This window comes from Amblyomma maculatum, chromosome 1, assembly GCF_055883805.1.
Source record: "Amblyomma maculatum isolate TAMU_Amacu chromosome 1, ASM5588380v1, whole genome shotgun sequence".
NCBI classification, from domain to species: Eukaryota; Metazoa; Arthropoda; class Arachnida; order Ixodida; family Ixodidae; genus Amblyomma; species Amblyomma maculatum.
In genome coordinates this window covers 187,348,892-187,374,692 of record NC_139344.1, presented here as the reverse complement: position 1 = coordinate 187,374,692, position 25,801 = coordinate 187,348,892, and the positions used below count along the sequence as shown (strand labels likewise).

The 25,801-nt window shown below is 52.0% G+C and overlaps 1 protein-coding gene across 2 annotated transcripts in view; it reads left to right on the top strand.

The window, feature by feature from the left end:
- Nucleotides 1–25,801, top strand: part of Mcr (macroglobulin complement-related) — a 198,744-nt gene that overhangs the window by 44,354 nt on the left and 128,589 nt on the right. The window contains exon 1 of one of the 2 annotated variants that reach the window (XM_084589835.1): nucleotides 2,981–3,240. The exons of the other annotated variant lie outside the window; for it this stretch is intronic. The gene's annotated coding sequence lies outside the window, so the exon portion shown is untranslated. Of the gene's footprint in view, nucleotides 1–2,980; nucleotides 3,241–25,801 lie in introns of those variants that run through there. 2 annotated transcript variants of the gene reach the window in all.

The following is a 25,801-nucleotide window of genomic DNA, read 5'->3' as shown; positions in this document are numbered from 1 at the left end:
AACCAGAGACGCACGAAAGCCGGCTGATGCGTTCGCGAGGTACACTGTGCATTGTGAGGAGTGGCGCTTTTTTTTTTTTTTTTTTGCCCATTCTGTTTGTAACCCTTTTGCCCTTGGGACAACGCAGTGGAAAGCACGCGTTCGCAGCCAGACAGTGCTTGCTCAGAAGCCCCGGGGAATCGTGCGCCGTTTCGGTTCGCAGGCACGCGCATCAGCAGGAAATAAGAAAAATGTGCGTTTTCTGTTGACGCGAGCAATCGGAGCTCTTCGACAGACGGCTCAAGTGGCTCTCGTCAAGGCTGTTAGGTGGGGCCTCTTCATTGTCCTCCATTGGCGAGGGGGCCGCGATTGAGACGCCACTCGGGACGCCGCCTGGCGAGAGACCACACGGCACGCTTCGGAGGGGCTGGGTTCGCCGAGTGCCATGACACCGTGCGGCTGCAATGACAGAGATCTGACGCGCCCCGTCCGCCGCCGCAGGTCGGGTAGTGCTTTAGCGTCTTCTCGGGCTATACTCGGGGACACTTTTTCTTGGCAATGGAGCCAAAGCTACGGAGCCGAAACGCATCATCTTCCTGCGCAGCTGAATATAGTCCCTAGTTATGTGAGCAATTTCTGCAAACACAAATTGAAATCATAGTGCTAGTTATTCACGGTATATTTTTTATCACGGAACCAATTTTCCGAAATGAAGCTGTCATGCCCAAAACACTTTTCTTGGTCCCACCGGGTTTTCTCGTCTGATGTCTGTCGCGGGTTTTCGAGACTCCCCGACTTTACAAACAAGATGGCTACAGTCGCCGGTTGTTCTGGTCGTCTACTCCGCAAGGGTTGGAAGCGTTTTCACCAGACAACATTCGAGTCAAGTTCAAGAGACGTTGGCTGTCGAAGCAAACGAAGAAAATGATCTGCAACGTCCATGCAGACCGAAAGCCGCGCGGTCGAACTACATGGCGGAGTGACACGTTTAAAGACGCCCCGCCTCTCTACCTTTGCGCCCATTGCCAAGAAAAAGTGTCCCCGAGTATAGTGCATGGATTGTCTTCAGAACCGTCGGCGGTGAGACAGTTAATTGAGCTGTAGGGACATGTGAAGCGCGGATGTCGCCATGACATTTTATATGCCGCTGGCCTCGCACTCGAGGGGCAGCTGACTGCTTCGACGAAATCGAGCGGGATGTCCTGGAGGGGACACGCGCTGTATCTTTGTAAATTACTCGGCTTGAGTCTCGAGCGCGCGTTACCTATCTCGAAGTGTTCACCCGTCATGTCCACCTTGCTGTGTGCAAACTTCGAATATTTATTTTTTTCTCTCGAGAAGGTGCTTAAGGGACATCATCCAGAATAACGTCCAGTGTAATCAGACGTTTCATGAGGGAAACAAAGTAAATGAAGGCGAGAAGCCACTGCGTCTATTGTTGGTAAACGCACGGTTAAAAAAAAAAAAAAAAAAGGCAGTGGCTTATATGGCTCAGCTATGCCAGGATATACGTAGCGAGAGGTACGTTTCCCTGGCTGAGCTTGTTGCGTTTAGCAATGAGAGACAGCTTTATTTATGCCATAGGGGGCACTTTGGACCACTAAAGAGCGATTAAGCGAAAGCCTCTGTTGCGCGGTGGTCTGAAGCCCTCCACTACAGCAACTCGTTTTCTCCATTTTCAGTCCCACCTTCCTCCTTTTCCTTACGACTGGGATAAGGTGTCCGCGGAGAATTGTGACAGATACTGCGCCTTTTCTTTTCTGTAAACTAGTTTGAAACGCCCCTGATGCCTGCTGCACTGAGTCTGCTTCTATATGTTGTGTTGGTGCGGCTTCGAGGAAGCGCCCAATGAATGGCGCCGCACGGACACCTGGATCGAACGCCCGGCGGAGTCAGCTTTATATGTGCGTGAATCGTCTGGTGACGTCATCACCAGTCGTGACGTCATGGCCGGGTGTGTCGTCATGATGACGCCGCATCCGGTCAATCATCACGTCACAGCCGATGACGTCACTGTATGATGACTTCATAACCAATCATTGTCGTTACGCATGATTAATTAGTACTAGTTAGTGACTAGTTATTAATTAGTACTGATTAGTGACTAGTAAGCCATCAGTCATTAGTACTACACCACTGATGTAGCTCGCCAGATATGATGTAGGAACGGTGCGACCGCGACTCGGCCACCGCCACGGCCTGTTTCACAGAAGCTCAAGAATTCAGGCACGTCGCACAGGTCAGCGCTCGCGTAGTCGCAACCGTATTCGTTTATGCACAAAACACGTCTAAGCCACAATGTTTCATTCGACCGCTTGAGAAATGTAACAAGAAAAAAAAAAAAAGATCTCCAGACAGCCCTACCTATAGGCGCGCTGTAGAGCTTCTCGACGCCCATCTTCATCTCCCGTTTGTGAAAAGCGATCCAACTGCTTTTTGGAAGCAGGAAATGGTCCTGCTATTTTATCTAGAGGATATTTTAAATGTAACCGGCGTCGCAGAAAACAACGCTGGATTATTGAAAAAAGTTTAAAAGTTCACACCGTTCCACAAATGATTGTCCTAAACGCATGTCTGATGATCAGCTGTAGTTATTGAACTACCAGGGCCAGGGTCAATCAATAACTGTTTTCTCTCTGTTTTCGCTAATAAGATCAGCGAGGCTTGCTCGGGACGGCTGAGGACCACCGTGGCGACGTAGAGTGTATCATTTACCAAAGAAATCAAGCATATTAACAATGCCAACGGAGCTGTAGCTTCGACTTTGGTTCTGCTCACGGTGAGCTAGCTGCTACAGCCACTGAAAGTAGGCGGCAAATATAGTGACCGCATCCCTTTTGTGGAGCGGAGAGACGCCTTGTGGAAACGCAGAGAGCGGCCGGTCGCAACTGTGGATGTGGGGCTGCGCGGGAGGAGACAGCCTTTGCGGACGGCGCTCCAGATGGCGCGCCGGGGCTCCCGGCGGCGCGGCAGCGCTGAGGGGGCAGAAGCCGGCGTGCCGCCAGCTGAGCCGCCCTTCCCGCGGCGTAGGTTGGTGTTGTCGGTCTCGGCGGGAAAGACGAGCGCTCGCTCGCGACAGCGGCTTGACGGCCCGCTACCGGTTGCCGATTGCCTCTGGAGGCGTCCGGGGCCGGCTCTGGGCCCCGGCGCCACGCGCTGACCCTCGCGCCTTTCGGCTGCCAGCGGCTGTGCGGCCCTCCACGTGTCTCGCGGACTCTGCCGGACCGCGTCATGCGGGCACCGTGAGCCTCATCAGCTGAGGTGAGTTGCCGTGCCGATGACCTCGATTCGAAGCGACGTCCATCAACGACGCCTCGAGTCGAGTAGCTCGTCGCTACATTCGGTCCGCCGTCAGTTACGCAAGGAATTTTTTTTTTTTTTTTTTCGCTTTTGTCGTTTTCGTGCCGAGCGCAGTCGTGGCACGGTTGGCTGCGATGCGACCGGTTTCACACTTGGTACACGCTACGCCCCGTGTGCCGTCATATGTTGTATGATTTTTTGCTCAACTATTTTCGTTCGTGTGCCTTCGCTCTCATGTCTGCTGGAATACCACACTTGCCGGTTTTGCTCGCGAAGTAGGAGTCTTTCTGCAGCTTTTTCTCGATACGTATGCACCGGAATGAGTCTCGCCAATGTGCGTAGTCCGCATGGCTCAACTTTGTCTTGCGGTCCCCAACATCTAATGTATTTCCTGGTGACTTCTGCCACTTTGGCTGCACGAGCGAATATTAGCTTGGCTTCTATATCTTGTCCCTGCCTTTTTCCAATGATCGCGCCCTCGACGCGCAGTCCTGCTAGCAGTGTGAGGGATCGCGTCATTGTTTGGCCCCCTCGGTGTGTGTTTGGTCGGAAGGTATGAGGGGCTGCGCGCGTCAGTCTGTTGCCTCCTACTCCATTGTCTTTGGCGTGCCTCGTGAGAAGCGACACTCCTCAAGTGGACAAGCAATAGTATCCCCCTCTCCCAATCGCGCAGCTAGCTGCTGTCGGAGCTGTCAAGTGTGTGTCGGCTGGCTCGTGGCACGTCTGTCCAGCCGCTCCAAAGACTCTCTGCTCGCCTCATGTGCTGTGGTTTTGACAGGTTTTGAGATAACAATGCGCGTGGCGATGTTTCATAGGCATTCGGAGCGAGATATTTTTTTTTTTTTTATTTCAGCATATTATGGGTTGCAGGAAAGATGTAAGTCGGCGTATATCGTATCTCGCTGAACAACGGCGGGTCGTTTCTAGGTTGCCTCTCACGCATAGCTAGCAAGTGGTGGTGCCCCTGGAGAACCGTGAGTCCTTACCAGGGAGGCGCTGAACACGCTGGAATGCAATGTGTCCTTTTTTTTTTTTTTTTTTCCCTCTTGCTCACTGGAGGTCAGCAGGAGCACACTTTCCGTGCCTGGTGTTCCTGCGCGCGTAGCGGCTTCACGAGAGCCCGGAACTTCGTCTAGAGGTCCTTGTGTATGTTGCGCGTAATATGCAGTTGCGTTTAGCGACTGATCACAGTCTTTGGGCGGGATGTTCCCGCAACGGTTGTCCTCTAGATTCGTATCCGTTGCCGAAGCATAATTTCATCTCGGAGGCTAATAGCACAGCTCACTAGAGGACGACCGATGCGCGCAGCTTTGTACGGGGAGCTTCGGCCACCGTCCTTGCGTGCGTCGGCGAGCGGTTCTTTACCATCATTGAAAACCACTATATAGGCCCAAACACGCACACACATAACACACAGTGTGGACAGAGACGCTTTGTTGCCTCGGCTCGTGTTGTCTGTACAATGACATTTGTATGTCGACATACGCGTCATTTCCGAGAACTGTTTCATAGTGGCCATTATCAAGCAACCTGGCTGTTTCACGCTAGTTTCAACTACATTGTATGGTGATCATGGCTTTCACGGCGCAAGGGCAGATTCTCCAAAGGGTGCCATCGGTACAGTGTAGTCTGCACAAGGCAGAGTCACGGGCTCATTTTTCTAGTCATCCACTTTCTAGATGCGCCGACCGCACCAGGGCACAGAAAAGCCGGGAAAAACACCGATGGGTTGCTGGCCCACTGTGGGCCGAACGCCACATCAACTCCCGCGTTTAAGGCGAGGGGCGGGCACCAAATAATGCTTTCTCGTCAGAAGCACTCGAAAAGTTTTGGGTGCAATATTTGTTTGGTCTCTGGTTTTATTTATTTATTTGTTTGTTTACATGTAATACCACTCGCAAGCACTCGCAGATTATGACTAGCAGCTTACCGTTATCGCTCAAGAGGAAAGTACACAACAGTTGCATCTTACCTGTACTCACCAATGGGGCTGAAACGTGGAGGCTAACCAAGAGAGTTCTACTTAAGTTGAGGACAACCCAGAGGGCTATGGAACGAAAAATGGTAGGGGTAACATTAAGAGATAAAAAGCGTGCAGAGTGGGTCAGAGAAATAACTGAAGTTACCGACATTCTAGTAGAAATTAAGAAGAAGAAATGGACATGGGCAGGACATGTAGTGCGAAGAGAGGATAACCGATGGTCGCTGAGGGTAACAAACTGGATTCCAAGGGAAGGAAAGCGTAGCAGGGGGCGGCAGAAAGTTAGGTGGGCGGATGAGATTAAGAAGTTCGCAGGGGTCAAGTGGATGCAGCTAGCACAGAACCGGGTTAAGTGGGGAAATATAGGAGAGGCCTTCGCCCTGCAGTGGGTATAATCAGGCTGCTGATGATGATGATAATGATGTAATACCACATGCCAAGTGCCCGAGCAAGAATAGCTTACAGGTATATACGACATAAAAAACTTGACCGGAGATTACGATACTCGGTAATGCAAATTTTTTCGCAGCTCTTTGCGTATTTTGATACTGCGCTATATTGAGGTAAATAATTTTAGGCAATCATGTAGGTGTGTACGGTTACAGAGCACACTTCATCCTTGATTGCGATTTATTTTTATGAGGGAAGCCTTGTGGTCTGAGAAAGGGAGGGAGTTCAGAACGTGCAACAAAATTTGATAGGACACTAAGCTCCGCTTTTAAAGGCAGGACTTGATAGTATTAACGGGTTCCCAGTGTCCCTACGCTGCGTTTCACCAAACTGCCCGAGACGTCAGTGCTCCGTATGAGCATGAAGGCTGGCGGAATATTGTGCCCCAGGTTGGCATTTGCTAGGTTGCCATCCAGGTCCTCTATGTCGGGCACGCTCAAGCTTCGCCTTTAAATGTACGAAGCATCTAAGGTGTCTCTTAGGATCCAAACGCGGCCATTCAGCAGACTGTCCAAGTCGTCTGTGTTGTGTGAGCATGGTTCGAGCCTTCACACGAGAAACATTAAACAAAGAAATTCCGCACACTCTGTATGCTTGATGCAGAGATCCCTAAGGGGAATGGAGAGAAAAAAAACCAGTGGACTATGGCTGTCCCTATGTGTGGCCAACTGCGAACCATTTCGTTGTAATTTTAATGCGAAATCACTGTACGTCCCGTGAGCACAAATACCGGCGTCCATGGGACGAAAATCGTGAGCATGCCTCGGGCTGGTCACATTGCATGGGCACTGATCGGTCAACACTTTCTCTGTGACGTCACAAGACTGCATTTGCATGAATTTGCAGGAGCTGCCAACATGGGCAGCACATTTGAGATGGGAATTGAGCCCATGCACCGGACCCTTGGATCCAAAATCAGACACGCTACTCCGTGTCCACGCTTCAAGCGGGGCTTTATATCCATATCACTCCAGGCAACTTGTGCAGCATATGCATCACTGTCCTCTTCTCGAGCGTGCTTCTTGCACGCAATAGCTAGCAGGTGACGGGGCCTGTCATTACGAACTACCTTCTGCGTAATTTCGGCCATGAAAGGTACCGCGACTTCTGACTTCTTTTTTTTTCTCAACCTAATTATTTTTTTTTTCTAGGCAGAAAAATGCCGCTCCGATTATGAGGCTGCAACTTTTCCGGGCGGTTACAGCCATGTATACTAAAATGACGCATCATATCCGACACCATGCAGAAAGCGTCTGTAGCGGGAACGATGTCGCTGCGAAACACAGGCGTGTTACCCTGGTAGCTAACGCTTAGGTTCATCGACGATCAGTGGTCTCAACCCGTCAGCGCCCCCCCCCCCCCCCCCTTTCCCGTGCATTTAGCCTGTTGGAGAGAAAATCTGTGGATATTGCGTGTACGTCGCACTTCTCGTGTTGTGCCTGCGGTGTTCGCGTCCCGTTGAGCCGAGCGCATCACTACTGCGGTGCCCTCCCGTCCACGATGCGCCGGCTGCGGCCGTGCCGTACAATCCGGACACAAACGGCGCTTTAATTCGCGCCCAGTAGGCGGGAGGAATGGGAGGGGGGCAGCAATGAAGCGGTCATTACGATGCACGCAGAAAGGAGGTCGTTAGCGCTATCTTAGCGGAGCCGCACGATCAGACCGCCTTTCTCTCGGCCACCTTCTTCTTTCACCTTTCTCCCGCGCGTTTATTTTGTGCGTGCACATTGCGAAACTGTCTCCCCTCCTCTCCGTGTGCGCAGTGGAGAAGAGGGTCGCTTGCCGTTGCGTGTAGGGGAAGGGGGGGGGGGGGAGGAACCGATAGCTACTCTTCGGCGCGCTTTCATCGCTGCGGGGCGACGTAGTAAAAAAAAAGAAAGACGGAAACAGCTCTCAACTAACTTGATGATATCGCGGGAAAAGTTTGTCGAAAGGCGAGAGTAAGTGCTCGCGTCCATTATTTGACCGTTTCTGCGAATGTATCTCTCCTTTTCTTGTCGGCGCTTGGCCGTTTTGCTTGCTGCTTTGGCGCTGTTTGCTGTATGCCTATTATTTATTTTCCCTTTGTCGCTTAATACTCGACCAAGGCGGTGAGAAGGAACCTTCGACGTCCATTTGCAAGATTAAAAGGAATTGATCTCTGGAGTTCTTTACATTTCGGGTGACCCCTTAGGCGAATGCCGCTGCGTAGCCTCCTCCCGAAGTTTAATTCCTGGCTCTGCGCCCCCTCGATCTCCGTTTAAGCGATCTTGGGGCTCGCTCTTTATCCGCCAGTGGTCGTTTGTTATTATTTCTCTGCAGCAGCATGGTTACCCAAACACGGTGCGCGGATATGTTGGTATCTTATTTGAGCGTCGCCGTATAATGTTGCCCCGGCGGTTGGCCCATTCGAAGGGAAAGGTTGCCTCTAATGATGCTCGTAGAGGGCATTGTCGTGTGCGATGTTCGCCCGGCGGCCGAGAGACCTTCGAGATCGCTTTCGTCGCACTGTTGGTGCTATTTAATGTGGATGACGTATTGTCGCCATTCAGCTGTTTCCGCTGTATGTACATATATACCTTTGTCGAAACATCACAACTAGTGAAAGAACGGGGGGCGCTTTTCGGGTGCTGCGCTAAAGACTTCTTAATGCTTCCTAACGCTCTATCTTGACGAGCGTTAGCGTACCGGTGACGTACTTATACCGGTTTACCGGACCTGTCTAGGCATGCGCAGTGGCCACACCTTGTTTCTCCTCTGCCACGGCGCCTGCGTAGGAGGGGCCCGGCAAACTCCAGGCGGCGCTAGTGGAGCGCAGAGTTCAGAGTAATTTGAGAGGGCCGGCGCGGTCGGGTTCTATTCGCGCTGTACGGCGGGAAGCATGTCGGCTCTCACTTTCTGCGGTTTGGCAATCGAATGTCTTGAGATATACTTCCGAACACCATACAGGTGAAAGGACACCGCCTGTTCGAGAATGGTCATGTTTAGAACGTGAACGGTGTCCACGTCACCGCGAAGTGCGCGTCGCTCGCTACGGAGCAATCGCGCGCACGACGTTGAATTTCGCGTGAGTAAACGGAGCTTTTTTTTTTTTCTTTTTTTCATGCTGTTGCTTGATTACAGCAGCATAATAATTTCCTCGCGGTTTCACTTTACAGATGAATACCATAATGAACGCTTTTGTTCGTTGTGCGCAGCTTTGGACAGGGCCGCGGAGGTTACAGGAAGGCAGGGTGCGGTTCCCGCTACGGATGTCGTGGCTATTGCAAGCACTGTGCGGTTGTTTATACCGTTTTTTCTGCCCAACAGGCAATCGTCTTATTTCAAGCCCTTGGCGTCTGCACGCCATTGACTCCATAAAAACGAATTTCAGTTACATTACTTTCTCACAGCCACTATCCTCTTTTCTCATTATTTTTTTTCCAGGTTCTCCCCAGCAAGCGGTACCCTTGGGTCCCCTCCGCGATTGGGGTAGTCTTCCTAGCCTCCCCTACGCTTATTTTTATTCTTGTTCGCATCCGTAGCAGTCGAAGCATCGCACGATACCACTGAAGCCACTAAATGAGTAAATCGCACTCAGTGGGTAAAAAAAAAAAAAAAAAAAAAAAAAAAAAAAAAAAAAAACGCGAACGCAGAAGGAACACAGCGGCCGCAACATACACGGCGTCTGCTTCTGGTATCGAGGCACCCTACAGCAAACTATTGCAGGGACCCTTGGAGAAACCGGTTTGACTAGGATGTTAAGGGAAAGTCTTCAACACTTTCCTGTGCTCGAAAGCAGCCCAGCTCCCCAATCTGGCAGCACCCTTCCCCCCTTTGTAAAATCGTGTATACGTCTACACTAGTACGCATTTGGTACAAGGGGTTTTAGTAGAGCGGAGACGTACTAACAGTTGGCGTATACCAGTTTACCGGACCCCTTCTGCGCAGCCGCAGTGGTCGCGATTGCCACCGCCCCTGTCAATGCGCGTGCGCAGGAGGCATCCGGTAAACCGCTATACGTCAACGTTAGTACTTCTCCGGGGCTAAATCTCTCTAACTGCGTCTATTACGAGATATTTAACATATTGGAGACGTACGTGCTAGAGCAGACGTATGCCGGTCTACTGAACGCAGTGGGAGGGGTATGGGAAGGCGTGACCACTGCGCGTGCGTAGGAGGAGTCTGATAACCGCTGGACGTCTACTCTAGTGCGTCTTCGCTCTCGTAAAAGTATCCGCTAAAGGGAAACAACGTTGGTTAATGGTAGAATGCAATGAGCGTCAAGTGGGCCCGTGTTGCTCGTCCCTACGCTATCTATCAACGCCGCATTGGCGTTTATTACGTACGCTCCGTTTTTTTTTTCTTTTTTTTTTTACCTGTATCTTGTCGAGGACTCTTAAGTTGTTGCTGCTACACATGTCACGTATGACGTCATACGAATGCTCCTGCTATCTGTTTCCAGCCGCGTGAAACGCAGGCGGGCGTGCGTATCGCGGGGAAAATCGACGATGGCCGGCGATCTAAACTTGTTACATGCCTCGCTCAGATCCAACGCGCGAGGCTGTACGCGTATTCAATTGCGAGATTGGCTTTGCATGCATTGGGATCTCGTGTATCCTCTCTTTTTTCATATAAAATATAAAAATAAGGCAGCGCCGAGGATGGTGGTGCGTGCGAGAAATTTAATTCTTGTGCCGGTCCCGGGCCTTGCTCGAATGGGTGCTGCATGGCGGCGGTGCGGGAGCGTTAATTAAATTTCACTTCGATCTGAGCACGCCTCGTCGCCGATCCTCGAAGCGCTGTTGTTTCTCACTCTTACTGGCGCATTTAGGGTCGTATACGGTGTGCCGGAGAGCGACTAGTAGGTATGGACGTGTTTGTGCTCATTCCTGGCTGGTCTTCGGCACTGTGCGAATCTCGAGCCACGAGCAGGGACGCTTCGCGATCTCCCTCTTGGTCCAGTGCTGGACGCAATGCACCATGCAGCCAACTGGATGGCACAAGTCTAGTCACAAGTTTGTTGTCAGTGCAGCACTCTTTCTTTTTTTTCGCAGAGGCGTCAGACACCTTTCGTTGTCCGCTTCTTGTTCTCATTTGAGTACTCCGCCGCCTTTCGTGGTGCCTGTTTGTGTCAGCGTCGTCCCTGTAGTCACTAAAGGTGACATGCCATCGTTGATGGGTTTTCATGTTTGAGAGGGCCAATGAGCGCGTATGGGAGCGCGTCGGCGAGCGCTGTTCGGCGCCAGCTGGGAGCGTTGCTTGCGCCGAAGTGGTCGCGTTACGTCGCGACACATGATAAGCATTCCGGAGAGCCAAACAGAGAGTAACCGGAGAAAGTTGCATCTCAGGCGAAATGTGTTTCGGAACCTTTTTAGAGCCTAGCTCTTTGGCGCCCGTTTCGCGTCGTCGTCGGCGTTGTCCCTCGTAACTAGCTCCGCAGCCGAGGCAGCGCGCTCCCCCCCCCCCCCCTCACACACACACACACACACACCTCTTTTCCTCCGTGGCGGCTACCGCGCGTGCTCTCCGATTGCTGCATGCGCTCCTGCCGTCCCCGTTCGCTGCTGCTTGTACCCGCCCTCCTTTCTTTCTGCGTGGTGGCGATGGTCTTCCCCGGTTGCCGAAGCGCCGGCTCGCTATCAGCTGATGCACGGTGCGTGCATTCCAAGCCGAAACGCAGAGCCACGTTGACTTGACTCGCTAGCGGCGTCAGTCAGTCGCAGCTATCCCACGCGCTGCCTCCCGCAATCTCCCGATAACTTAATTACCATCTTCATTTCTCCGACCACAAAGCTTCGTTCATGAGTCAACAACTGCTAGTGGAGCATTTCTTGAGAATATGCGTGAAAAATATGAAAAAAAAGTCTGTAAATGTACGTTTGCTCGAAATCTTTGCCTCAGTCTATCGAAAAGATGAAACAGCTGATGAGCTGCGCTTAAATTTCGCATTAGGAAGTAACGTAATCGTCGGCAATTTTTTTTTTTTTTTTAATGCGGTGAAGCGGCAAACCGGACCGTTTCCATTCGCGCCCTGGGCATCTCAGCGCATTATCTCAAGCGAGGCATTGATGAGTCACTCTTGTGTCTGTCACGGCTTGTGAGATAAGCTCCATGGGTGGTGGAGAAGATGAGGAAGGAGACTCCGCTTAGGGCATTCGGGCCCGCAAATGGAATTTGCAGCCCGCTCGAATTGTGGCCACTGAGGTTGCGCAGGTTTTCAGTGAGCAAAGATTGCAGTCGTTGCAACATACTACTCGCGCTCCCTTCTTGAACCGGAGAACAAAAGGCCCCACCGCGGCGGGAATCAAGCATGTACCGGGGAGGATCGGGCGCGGTGACACGGCGCAGAGCAATCGCCAGCAGCAAGAAACGACCGCGACTGCGTTGCATTTTTCGTCTTTGGGCAGCTGTGGGTGGTAAGTCGCTGCAGCACTTTCTCCGCGCCGTCGGGGCGCGAGGAGCGTGCTGAGGGGGTGGGGACACCAGTCCTAGCGAAGAAAAGTGGTGGTTTGGAAGCGTCGCTCTCGCGATGTCGACGACGTTGCTACGTTTTGATTGGCCGATTTGCGCACCCCCCAGCTCGTTTATTTCCCCGCTCTCGGCGGTGCCGATCCCGAGGCAGCCCCCGCGCTCGCTTTCTTCTGTTACCTCATTGTTCTTTCTTTTTTTTTTTTTATTTATCTCGCACGCCTTCCAACGTTGCCGGTGCGCAGGTTGCTTGGTATCGTTCTTTTTTTTTTTTTTTTCTTTTTTCCCCCTCGTGTTCTACTGGCGGTGCGGTGCCCTCCCCCTTACGGCTGCCGCTACAGCCGTTGAGGAGGTTGGCTCGGGGGTCTTCGCGTACTCCAGAAGCGAGACTCCATCGCGCATCGCGCACATTTACCGCGCCGGTCTTCTCATCATATAGCTGCCCCCACGTCGATAATCTTGTAGCCGAAAAGCGTCTTCTCGCTCTTCGTATTCAGAGAAATGCTTTGCTTGCGGCGGCGTTCGCAGCGACAATAAAGCGTTCCGCATTGCAAAGAAATCCCCACGTGGCGGTGGCCTCGTTTGGACAACCGACAAGAATCCGTCGCGTATTTTGAGCAAGGCAACACAATCTATCTGCAAAGAGGCCACCGGTTGCCTGTGCGCTGTGCGCAGCACCCCCGAAACTTCATCACATAGCCTCGTAAAAACGGTGTCGTTCGTCGTATTAACACGTTTTGCTTATGACTAGTTTCCGATGTTCGGGAGAGCTATAGGGCCGACTCAGCAGCGAACGGAGACACGGGCCACGTTTCCAGCCCGCGCAAATCCGAGCCGCGACACACGGCGGCCGCCCGCAGTCGACGTCGTTGTCGTCGGGGCGGCGACGCCGAGTCGCGTCTCTCGCTTTCCGTCCCACTCGTGGTCGTTCGTATATGCTCCGCTTATGGCGCGTCGTCATCGTTTTCCTCGCCGCTAGGCCGTGGTCGCCGATCCTTATGTCTATTTATTTGTTCGTCGTTTTATTCTCGGTGCCACGCTCGGGAAGCGACGCTGGGCGCAGCCAATTGCACGCGTGCGTGTGTGGGCTTCCGCTCTTCTTTTCTTGCTTTCTTCCCCCCTTTCGCCGCATCGTGTTTGTGCTCACTTTTCTCGTTCTTGGAGAGAGCGCGCCGTTTCACGAGGGAGAAATTGAACGACCTACTTGTTTCTGTCCTCCGGAGAGCATAAATCTTATCCGGGCCGTTTCACCTCGCGTCTGCATCTTTCGGGTGTTCATTAAGATGGAGCCGATGATTCGGACCGAAACTTGGCGCGCCTTTCGCTTTGTCGACTCGCGATTCTTTGCGCGCGTCCCTGGTCATTTGTTCTGTGGCCGCTGGCGGGGAAACCTGATGGGCGCGAGGTCGCCTGCCATGCTTATGCGACACAGCTTCTGGGCCGGCAGTGGAGCGGCGGCGGGTAAATGGTACGGAGGACAAGAAACGCGCACTGCCACTGCGCTTTCTGTGATCACAGCTCACCGCGACCCGCCCTTATTTGGCCGTCTGTGTATAAGCTGTGCACTTCCTGTACACTTGTTAAGAGCGCGTCAGCGACACGTATAGCGTGCCGTCTAAACAGTGGTCGTTTCTGTTTCTGTGCGTACTGGCTCTATGGGAAAATTCCTTGAAGGCTTATGTACGGGCGTGTGTGGAATTAACTGCTGGCGCCTGTCTTCTCTTATGCATACTGGAAGCGTGTGTGTGTGTGTGTGTGTGTGTGTGTGTGTGTGTGTGTGTGTGTGTGTGTGTGTGTGCGTGCGTGCGTGCGTGCGTGCGTGCGTGCTTCAAGCTCGCCAGAGCAGCGTATTGTGCAAGCATTTCAGAAAGAGAGAGAAATTTCCGGAATTGCTCCCAAAAAGAACGCTCTCTCCACCGCTTGCTATTGCTCTGCCTTCATTGAACATTCGAACCGGCGACTTGCTATCCTATGGACATAGATATGGATATATCTGTATAGATACAAGCACCGTACGAATTTTCTTGGGGGGGGGGGGGGGGGGGGGGCTTCTTATAGCGGTTATTTCCCTTTAAAATATGTTGGCAGTGGTCCTGTTTTGCCGATTCTGCGTAACCGCGAACTTTCATATGGGGTCATTGTCCATCGACACTGTCGGAAGTGCTTATTTTCGTCATGTTGGTGTGTGCATTTCGCGGCCCCGCTTGCTTTTAACGCGTTTTGCGAATGCGTTTGCTTTCACTCATACCCGTTCGTATAGCATCGCTGTGCACACGTCGCTAGGTTGATTGAGCTGTCGCACGCGCATTGCATTAGAGAATATTTCGAACTGCCTCTGTCTCGCCACACTCGATCGGAGACCGCGTACGAGGTCCGCGCTTCTCCGCGTGTTCCGCAAAATGAACAAAAATCTTGCTCTCGCTTTTACGGAGGCGTGCAGCGCATATATGATGCTTACCTGTTCGTTCGGTCCCTTTCACCTTTTTAAACCTGTGGAGCTCCGGACTGCTCCTCGTATATGCGTAATGCAAGCTGCCCCTGAACTCGCTCGTTCGAGCACCTAGTTGGACGAGCTTACTCGCTTGTACTATATATATATATATATATATATATATATATATATATATATATATATATATATATATATATATATATATTCTGTTGCGTAATTGTACACTACACGTCGGCGTTGTCGTATCCTGTGGCGTTGCTAGTTGCGTAGTCAGGCTGGTTCGGTACAGACCTTAATGAGGCATATAATAAAGCACAAGTTCCAGTAGTGCGCATCGAAATGGGGTAGTGTTTTGAACGAGTGTTGTAGACTTTCGAGTGTGAACGCCTGCTGTAACAATTCATAATTACAGACTGGAAGTATTGCGGCCGGAAATGTGGAAATATTTCGTATGCATTAAATATCGGCGCGACACAGACACCAGATGAGGTGAATGTTATTTTGGGACGACTAAAGGAGCAAGAATAGAAAGTCCCGGCCGGACAGATACGCAGAAACACGCGCAAGTTAATTTATCATAGCCGCGGCGAAAAAAAAAAAGAAAAAGTGTTGGAGGATCACATGCTAGCTGCCTGCTTATGTGCTTAGTCGTCATTTGTGTCGCTTTTCCTTTTTAGCTTCTCTTTGGCTTAAGTACACGCGAAGTGTCTCCACATGATCACTCAGATCCTAATCTGGAATAACGAACCAAGTTCCACCTCTGCAGAGTAGGCTGCGTCTGTAAAACCACAAAACCTGCAGTAAAAGTGAAGCGTTGCTGTTTTCTTCTTTCCGTTTGCGAGGCACCGCGCCTGGAAGAAGCGCGCTCCTTCTCCGCTAGAAAGCATCGCGTCGACGGGAGACATCGCCGGCGCACTTTGACACGCCAGTGTCAGCCCATCGCATAGTTTTGACCGGCGCCTTGGGCGGCGAGCTTGTCGTTGACAGCGCTTTGTTGCCGCTTCCTTTATCGCGCTTTCCTCATCGATTGTGCAGTCTAGCTGCGAAGCAGCCCTCGGAGACGTGGAATGTGCTGGGTCTTGGTTGTTTGGGGCGGCTACCGACATTCCTTGAGCTCTGTTTGTGGCAGAACGCGTCCGTGTTTCTCCCACCTTACTCTTTATTTGAAAAAAAGGAAAGAAAAGAAAAAGGTAACCAGCCTTTGACATCTAACCCAGGACCAACATGCGTAGCGTGCTTTTTTTTTTTTTTTTTTTTCTGTCTTTTGGCTTGCCATTGATTGAGCAGTTGAGAAAGATGTATTTTATTAGCCAAGTAACGGGTGGTATCGCTTCGGGCTTACAGATTGCGGCAGTGACCGCGGCATGTCTAGAAACAGTGCTCGTGGAGGAACGCGCGCAATGCTAGCTGAATATTAACTTGAGAGGTGTGTGATTTGTGTGGTCGGCTCCTATTTGCAGTCGAATGCCCCTCATCGGTCGGACATGCATGCCTGTAAACAACCGAATCCGAAGGCACGCCTCGAGCGATGCTTACAGAGGGCGCGTATTTTTTACGGCGGTTTATAAACTCGACGTCAGCCCCATCTTCAGGCGACGCAGAGTGGATGCTTATGTCATATAGGTTCAGAATGCTTCAGCTTTCGCCCTCTAAGGCTCTAAGGTGTCGCATTTGTGAAGGCGGCTCACACTGGCGGTAGAATGGCGACAAAGCATGACACGTCCGGAAGATTTTTGCGCATTTCTATGCAATCCGAGCAGTGTAGAGATTAATGCGGCTCATCAGTCCAGTGCATACGGCGTCCCTCAGAAGCCGATTTCCGGCGCTTAAATCCGCACATACTAATTGCCGGTCGGCGCTCTCCTAGGCGGCAAAGGAAAGCGGCCATTGTTTCTGGCGGCTGAGCTCGCAGCTGGGGCCGCGCACCTGCGGGTTCGGCCCGTCGCACGCAGGCCCTCCTCTCCTGCGTGGCGGCGGTACTGCGCGAACGCGGCCTTTTCCGGGTATCTGGCGTCAAGTGGCTGCTGCGCAGGTTGAACGCCGTACGCCGCCCCTGCTCTCGCAGGTTCGTCGGCCGCGCACTGGCGACGCTGCTCGGTGCTGCGGTTGTGGCCCGTTTTGCTCCGGAGCTGATGCGCTTCAGTCGCGAATGGCGTCATGGCTATGGTCACCCATTTCTTCTTCTGCGGTGCCTCGCGGTTATCATCTGTCTCACCCTTTATTGGAAAAGAAAAAACTAAAATTAGAGAGAAAGGCAGACATTCCCAACACCCCACGGCGGGAGCGTTGTGTTTTGTCGTCCCGCTGAGAGTTTGACATTATACGTTTTCGAAAAAAAAAAAAAAAGGAATCTGCAAAAGACGGGGCAACTGATGAAAGAAAGTTGCTTCCATTGCGTTCACCTGAAACCAGCTGTCGCAGGCAAGACTTCTATGTTTAGGAATCGCTGCATATTTTTTTGCCGTGCTTATTTTTGATACAGGGTCGGCTGGGCAAAAAAAGGTGGATCACTAAATTTACACGATTACTTTGTCGGTATTGGAAGATTTCGGGTGTTTTCAAACGTGAGAAACTTTAACGAGAGGTTCGCGTTGCTCGGTGTAACACAAGGATTGTTCATTTGGAGTAAAACTGTGCGTTTTCATCCATCTCTTTGGCGCCGTGCATTATGTGGCGTCGCCGCATAGCCGAACTGCGTGGTTGACGTTCGCTCGAAGTATGTCGCCGCTCCCTGCCATCGAGCGCGGCCGGTGGGGGAGAGGGTTCGCGACTTCTTCCAATCGCAGTCTCCGTCGGCGTGAATATCAACGTGCGCCTCTCCAGCTGCGCCGGCTCGCAGGGACTCGGGAGAGGGGTAACTGGTTTTCCATCAATTTCAGCAGCGCGTAGCAGGACGAGGAGAGAGGTCTGTGCTTTGTCCTGCATGCTACGCGCAACTACAATTGTTGTTCGCGGGGACTGATGACTCAAGCCGAACTGAGGGCGTGCATGCGGCATTGCGCAACCGTGGGGATGTTTGATGCTCGGCGCATGTCAGGTGCCTTCGCGAGTGCGCTGAGCTGCGTGCGTATCTCTATTTCCTTTCATATTGCAGCCTCTAGTGGTCTCGCCAGTGGTTGTCGGGCTCGTCAGGCTCACTTTTGTAGTTATAACGCGCTCAAAATAAATGCGCAAAAAGGGGGCCGATTATTCTCTATGCTCAAGCGAAAGTTACATCTGTTCAGTTAGTCGGAGCAAGAGCTACGCACAGAACTGCGTCATATTTACCCTAATCCGGGCGCGGTGTGCATTCCTGCCTAGATTGTAGGATCTGTTTTATAGGATGTGTTATTAATGCACTCGCTATTCGTTTACACCTTGCTCACGAACCGGAATCGATAGCATTGTAACATGCGGCCATAACCACAGCTTCCGTGGGTACTTTTGGAGTAGAGCACGTACTTACGCAGTGGCTATCTGAAGCTTTATTTATCGTTTTGCATTCTCATTTGACAGGGCCTTTATAAAGCCTTCGAAGGGCAGGGGATGCAAAGAGGAGTAATTACGTTGGAAGCAGGTACATGCGCTGGATGGTTGTATCCCGTTCAACTAGCAGTGCTTGCATTCGCTCATGAACCTACGAGCCCGCCTGAAGACGCGACTCTCGTAAGGCAGTTCCAATCTCTCTTTTCAAGCAATCATTCCCCTTTAAAGAAGGCTCTTCCGTCAAAGGTTCATTTCCCTCCGCATTCTTTGTTTTGCCGTTGTGTTTAAGTGACCTTTGTGGCTGTCTTTCCGAGTGCGGTCGCCTTGACAGACCACAAATATTTAGTTAGCCCCCCGAAGAGCGCGCGAGGCACCGGTGATCGGTCTCTCAGATCCGATCGTGACCCGCAGCTCGAGCTCTCCGTGAGGCTCCAACGCCAGCGCGCTTGTCGCCGCTTTGTAGCCAGCCGCTCAGCCTTCTTTTGTGGCGCCGGCCAGCTGGCACAGCTGCCGCACTCAGCTGGAAGGCCGCTCTTTCTCCTCGCGCCCTCTCCGCTGCTCGGCCCTTGCTACGGTGCTACGGACCGTTGTGTCGTCTCAAAAGGCGGCTCTGCCCCCCCCCCCCCCCCCCCCCTTCCCCGCGTTTTCTTTTTTTTTTTTTCTAAGTGTGGGGGCACTGTTTTGTCTTGTGCGGCCCTCCCACCGGGGAGGGGAAGCTGCGCGTGGACAGATTGTAGGCGCCGTTGAATGAAATGTGTGGATGATGGCCCGCGGTTTGACGCTGTCTGCCCAGAGCTCGCTTACTGGAGAAATTTGTTTCTTTTGTGCACCCCGCCATTCTGGTGGCATTCGTTGGGCCGCGTTTGGCGCCAACTTGTAATGGTGTTTGAGGATGAAAAACGTCCGGTGAGCCGCAGCCAGCTGCGTGATTTTACTTTTATCTGTCGAATCCGCATCCAACCCGATGAGGGATCGGGGCCGCCATCCTCTTTGTTGCTGCTGCTGCTGCTGTTTCTACGCTTTGTAATTCTCGGCCGCTGCTAATCGGCATCTTGGAAGCTTGGGGAGAGGTCTCTCTGGCCCGAGGGTGACTCATGTCGTGCGTGTAGTTAATCGCTCTGTGACAGTTGACACAATGTTCTTGTGCGCCGACTTTAATATTTCGACTCGTTTACTCAACTGGTGCACACCACCGCTTTGTTGCTGGCGCTCTGATTTGTTTTTCTCAGCCGCTTTCCTGTCTTCCCCTTTTCACTCTTGTTTGATGAAAATGGTGTTTTCACCACTGGTCGATGGGTTGTGTGACGTGTCCGAGTTGGCAGGAGCGGTCACTTCGGGTGCCTCTTTTGAGAGGGGAAAAGAACCCACAGGGGCTTTAAAACGGGGCTTTATGTTATCACATTGCGGTGGCATTGTCGAAGGCAACGCACGAAGAGACTGGCTTGTAAATGAAAATAACTACGCAACTCGGTGGCGGCGATAGCAGCAAGCATGCTCGGTGGTCGTCGAACTTGTCAGCGCTCAGTTTAAAGTCGGCGAAGAGACATGTAGATAAAGCCTGCAGAAGTAACTGGAACAATGTGGACGCAGACACGAGGGACTGCAATCGCTTGAGATACATCTCGGCGCATCTTGCGCCACAAAGAAAACGATAAAGCCGTGTCTCGCGGCGACACTGAGCGTGAATAAGAGCACAAAATCTTTCTGAGCGCTACCAGCAAAAAATGATCAGCCGGCAACAAATAATGATTGCAGTGGTTCGCGGCAGTATACAAATCGAGCGGTCTTTCACTAACCACTATATCTGGGATTATAAAAGAGGCACAAAATCAAGAATCAGTGATTGAGCGAGTAGCAAAATATATGTGACGCTGTCGCGCCATGCCCTTAAAGGCGGCGCTTAAAAATCTTTCCCCCCTCCCCATTTTTCTGTTTAGCGTTCCTCTTTCACTCCGTTCTCCTAACTTTCGGTCTAGTATTTCTGGACCGACTACGCCGTATTTTGTTTTTGTTTTATTAAACAAGCATCCACAGCTTCCTCCATTCGTGTTACGGCGCTTTTTAGGTGTTGAGTCGTTGTTGGCTCGTTTATTGTTGATTTTCCCGGCTTGGAGGGGGGGGGGGGGGGGGGGGGCGCAAAACATAAGGTAAAAGCTTTGCGACCTATCAAAAGCTTCTTACGAAAGTTAACTTGCAGCCGACAGCTCATGCAGTGCAAGTATTTATGCGCAAAACGAAAAAGAAACTGTACTACACTGATCACAAGTCCACGCAACAGCTCACATATCACATACGTGCACATGGAATGCAAAATTAGTGGACGCTGTTTGCGTGCACTTTAACGTGTAGTTCTCACCGCTCGTCTAGTTTAGTCATCTTAAAATGTAGTCCACAAGTATAACCATAGCAACGCGGTGTCTCATATTTGCGGATATTATGTTCCTGGGCTGTCCTGAGTCCTCAGAAGACACGTCCAGAGCGGACCACCCCCAGCCAGGGTCACCCTGTACAGGCTCGGACGATGCGTTTTGCGACCGCAGCATTATTCGCTCTGTCTTGACTGAACGTGTGCCCGGCAGCGTGACGCCACTTTGTGCTGCCGCGCGCTCGCTTAGCCCTGGTCATTTAATCACTCCCTCCGAAAGAAAGAAAACAAACGAGAGAAATCTGTTTGGTTCACGTTCATGCGCGTGATTGCCTGACCATCAATCCCATTTTAGGGCAGGGATGAAATCTCGCCCTCCTGTTATGTAAGCGTACATGTAACGCAAGGGGTTCATACATGACTCGAGAAACGTTGGGCTGCTTTGTGTGAGCTGTCGCCGCGCCTCTTTTTGTTTTTGTGTCATCATGGGTGCACAGCTGGTCCTGGTTCCGGCCTCAAATGAAGTTCGTCTATTTGTCTGTCGCAGTGCTATTTCTCCTCAGCGCTGGCGTTTTTCTTGCGGTGAGAGGAGCCGTCACATATGGGAAACCATCCGGAGTATTCGTGTAACGAAGCCCGTTGGTGTTGCTCTTGTAGTAGTAATCCGCAAGTACAGCGGATTACTACTACAAGCGCCAGAAGCCACAAGCGCTAGGAGAGAAGTTAGGAGCCAAAAGAAAAAGGAGGAGATTTGTTGAGTCCAAAAGAAATGAAAATTTATGGACACTGTTTTGTCTAGCCTCCTCCAGAGAAAAGACGGAAGGAAGACACTTCCGGTGTTTCCTCCTTAACTGTCCTTTGCAGGTCCTGCCATATTAATTACGCCTCAACTAAGGGCAGCTTATGAGGGGAAAATGCGACGGGCTTCCAAGCATGCAATGCTTTCAGCGCCCGTTGTCGGCGCGCATCCGAGGGGAACACAGGGCCGAATCGGAGGGGTAACACGGAGGCGAAACTAAATGAATGGGGGCACCTCCCGCTCTGCATACATGCTGCGCGCATGCGTCAAGAAGCTCTTCCTTCACACCGTGCTAGTTTCATGGCACACAACTATCTCACTTCTCGGTGGACACCTCATACGCGCCGTCAGAGGAGACACGTGGCGGAACATTAAGAAGCGAGGCGCCCTTTATTTATACATTTATACAAGTACCTGCAGCGCCCAGGGGCATTATAGCAGGGGGGGTACGAGAGGGGTACGCTTTTCCTCCGGTCCATTCGATGTTTGCATCTATAGTTACGGCGACAAGATCGGCTTTTTGGTCTCTCTCTAACTGCAGAAATCTTTCTCTCTCTCTCTCTCTCTCTTTTTACATTGTTCTGTCGTGTTAGGACCGCGTACCTCGGCTACCGTTATGTGTGAGGTGGATGGGGTACAGGCGTGATGCACTGTGCTCGAGAGGAAGCTGGTAACGTGATGTTAAAATTGAGCGAGGAAGCTGTTTTCACACAAAAAGTGATTGCGAACGTCTTTCTCGGGCAGCGCTCAGTGAGCGTTTTACTGACAGGATTAAAAAAATATCCATGGCCAATGAGGCGACTCACTGTTACTACAAACAGGGGGCAGTGTGTGAGTCGGAAGTGCGCATAATCGGCTACACTAGCTCGTTGGCAGCTCACGGGGCCCGTGCGTGATCCACAGTGTTTATCACCTCGCAGCAGCCGGCGTTTTTCAAGCTGTTTCTCAAACAAAGCTGTAACGGAGCGCTCTCATTTGCGTGGCATGTTTTATACTGAAAGCAGAGTTGATACGACCTAAGAGTTTGCAAGCCGAAACAAGCAGGAATCGTTCCTGCAGAATAATGACTCCTGCGTGTTCGAAGGAGTGGGCAGGCGTTGCACTGCGTTGCGTTGCAAGCGGAATTCATTAAGCGAGACAGAAAAATGAAGGACCCCGAAGCGCATCGCGATTCTAGATGCGCGTATAGTTGCCTACTATGTCATTTCCATTGCACGTAATTAGTGCGAAGAAAAAATGGTGCGGCTGCAACACTGTTCGAGTGTTGCGGCTAATACTTTGCCCGGCGCAAATTTATAATCTTGCGGTTGTTCTCCGAGGCCGTTTTGAGGTCTAACTGCGTCGATGTGCTTGTCGCTAATGTGGTCGTTGGTCTCGCGAATTCCGTACACGTCAAACACGCAAAGGCCACCTCGAGTGCTCGTGTTGGTGTAGTGGACGAGGCTGTAATTAAACGGATGTACCGCTGCCAACTGCACTTATTCAGCTTCCAGGTTACCGCCGGATATCTCGCGGGCTTTGCAACATGGCGCCGTTATATACGCTTGTGGTCCAGAGCGACGTTACTGCTGGCGTCACGCCAGACCGAGTAATTAGGAGTATCGAGTGGCGTGCTTGGCGGCTTACTTCCATACTGTAGGGTTAAACACACCAAGCAAGAAAGATCTGTTGAAAATTTCCGTTATTTTTTACTCTGTGAACAGGCGCCCTGCGTGAGATCTGCAGCTAAACCGTTTTTTTCGGCAGTGATTCAAAAATGCCTGTCAGCCTAATGTGCTTGGCTTTCTTAAAAAAATGGGTGTATGACTTGCAGACTCCCTTCAGTGCTTCTGTAATTCCCGACAGTAGGCAAATCAAGGACAAGGTAGAAATAATAAGCCACAGAAAAATCTTTCGGGCGGATTTTGTGCGCTGTGGAAAGAGCAACGCCGCGTCGAGCATCTTTGCTCGACGGTGCGCTGCGCCATTAATAGTCTACAGTTGGGCGTCGCCGAAACAGCCTCCGCCTTCCGTCTCGCGCTGTACAACAGGAATGTGCCTTCCGCCGACACTTTGGTACATAAGAGATGACGCGCAGGAAGAAGCAAGAAAAAAGGACGCAGTGGAGGCGCGGACGAGGCGTACTCGGCGAGCGCGAAATACACGCGCATATAAAACAGCTTCTTGTGTCACTGCATTCGTCGCCTCCGGGGCGGTGCTAGGCGTCGTGTGGAGGGCGAGGATGGGGGAGACGATAAAAACGAGTGGGAAAGAAGGGCTGCGGGGACGGCGTCTATTTCAGGAAAACAGCTGCGCGAGTACGGGTCTCGGAATCGACATGCAGATGTGGCGCACGCAGGGCTCTGTAGGAGCACCCCCCGACCGTCGCGCGCGCTCTGAATGCGCCACGCTCGTGTGTTTCTCCTCGACCTGTGGTCACGACGATGTCATTGCGTCGACACTGGGGCTCACGCGAGCCGGTGAACAAGTGACCCGTACAAAGCGGCGGCGACTCTTCCAGCTCCCTCGTTGCTGATGTAAAGTCAGCCGCCATCCCCGCTGTTCGAAGTCTATTTTCCTTTTCTCCTCAAAAGCGGCTCGCTCGACTGTTCACAGCGGGCAGGGGCACGCCGGCAAACGGCCGCTACAGTGCGACTGACACGGAAGCCCGAGCGTAACCGACCAACAAGCTCACGACGAGCGCTAGCCAGCTGCCGACGGCGGCTAGGTGCCCGCGCAGTGAGCTGTCAATGTTTTGCCCAGCACTTTTACTTTCTGCCTCTTTGAAATGGAACCCTAGCTTTTGGCCATTAATCGGCGACGCTTCGGGTTCGAGAAAATGTTTTTATTTCCGAAGCGTGCCGGTTTCGCTCTGAGGAAGGACGACGAGAGGGCAGGCGGCGGCGAATGTATCGCCCGCGTGCCGTCTTTCGAGGGGACCCTCCTGGATGCCGCGGTGCGGCCGTGTGTCGCTGGCGTCGCACAATTGCGGCGACTGTCTGTTCGCTGCCGCGCACTAGTAATCGCCGCCGCGCAGTCTCTGCGGTTTCCTTGTTTTCGCTCCCACCACCAACGCCCCCCCCCCCCCCCCCCCCCCCTCCCGCGCGGTTCGGGAGAGGACGTCCCCCCTTTTTCCGGGGCGCTTCCCGGCAGGGTTCCTTCCGGGCTAATTTAGGCTCCCGCGTAATTAGCGCTACACGTGGTGCAGATTGGGACCTGCGGTCGTCGGGCGGCTGGCACGCGTCTCGCTCAACTCTACCCGCATCCCAGGGAGGACCAGTCCGGTCCCTCCCTGCCGCTGAGGCCAGCCCTAAGAATTTCGCCGATTTCCTGTGCTCTGTCGCTGCTTTGTGGAGACAGAAGCCGCTCGCTGTGGCTCATGCCGGACTCGGGGGTTTAATTAGGCGAGAGCTTGGTGGACACGCATCCCAGTTCTTGTTACGCATAATGGTCGGCGTGTGCCCATCTGCATTGTCGGGCTTCCCTCTAAGGAACTTGTTTCTCTGCGTCACTTTTTAGCGCCGAGGGGATGTCTTTACTCTCTTGGCTCAGAATTGTTGGGGTCTGAATTTTGTGTTTGTTTTCCACTTTGGTTCGGGTGTACGGAAAAGCGATTTCATTGTGGCATACAGAAATTCTGTCACTGGGGCAGCACAGATGAAAAGCTTTTTACAGCGAAAACTGCAGTCCTTTCGCTTCTGCGGCTTATCCACCATAGACCTGCATTTCGCGATCGAGTGGCGCATTATCCATAAGCTGCGTTCCTTGCATTGGCCGAGGAAAATGAGCATAGCGTAGCGTAGCCTCTCGGGAGAGGGCGACCCGAACTTGGTAGCAGCTTCATCGGAAACCAGCCGTAAAGCGCAACTGACCGGCATGGCGTCGTAGCGGTGAGTGAAACGTGTCACAAAACCCGCGACGATGCTTGTGCGCTGCCAAGCTTTCCGCTAGGACCGAGTCCCTTCGGTTTCGCGCGGTGGCCGTGGACGACCCGTCGGAGATGCCGAGTATGCACATGAGATGCCAAAACGGGCCCCGTGACATGTTCAACTGGGCAGTCGTCAAACAGACCTGCCACTAATGCCAATTAGTTTTCCCTGATCAATGCACTAAGCTGGTACCCTCAGCTCTACAGTCTTTTTTTTTTTTTTTTTTTTTTTTTTTTTTTATTACGCATTGTGCAAATGCTTTTCGTTCGCTTTAGGAATACGAAATAGAAACGTAGTTTGATCAGTGCGTTCGAGAAAGGACAAAGTTGTGTCTCTACTGGCAAGTCCGTGGACACATTACGGAAATGAGACCAGAAAAAAAAAAAAAAAGCATCAAACGTCGTAGGGAATATGCGGTCATCCGTCAATGTAACCTCTTTGCCGAGGTGCTAATTGACGACTGCTGATATCATACATGTATCGCAGGAGGTGGAAAACTTGGCTTCTTTCCAACCGTCCCCCCCCCCCCCCCCCCCCTTTCGTGGATATGAGGAAGTATCTTCGGCCCCTCGCGAAAACAAAAAACAAAAATATGAATTGCTGCGTGCTTGCCTCCTATAAAATAAGCAAGCCTCCATGGTGATGGAGCGTGACACATGCTTGTAATCGGACC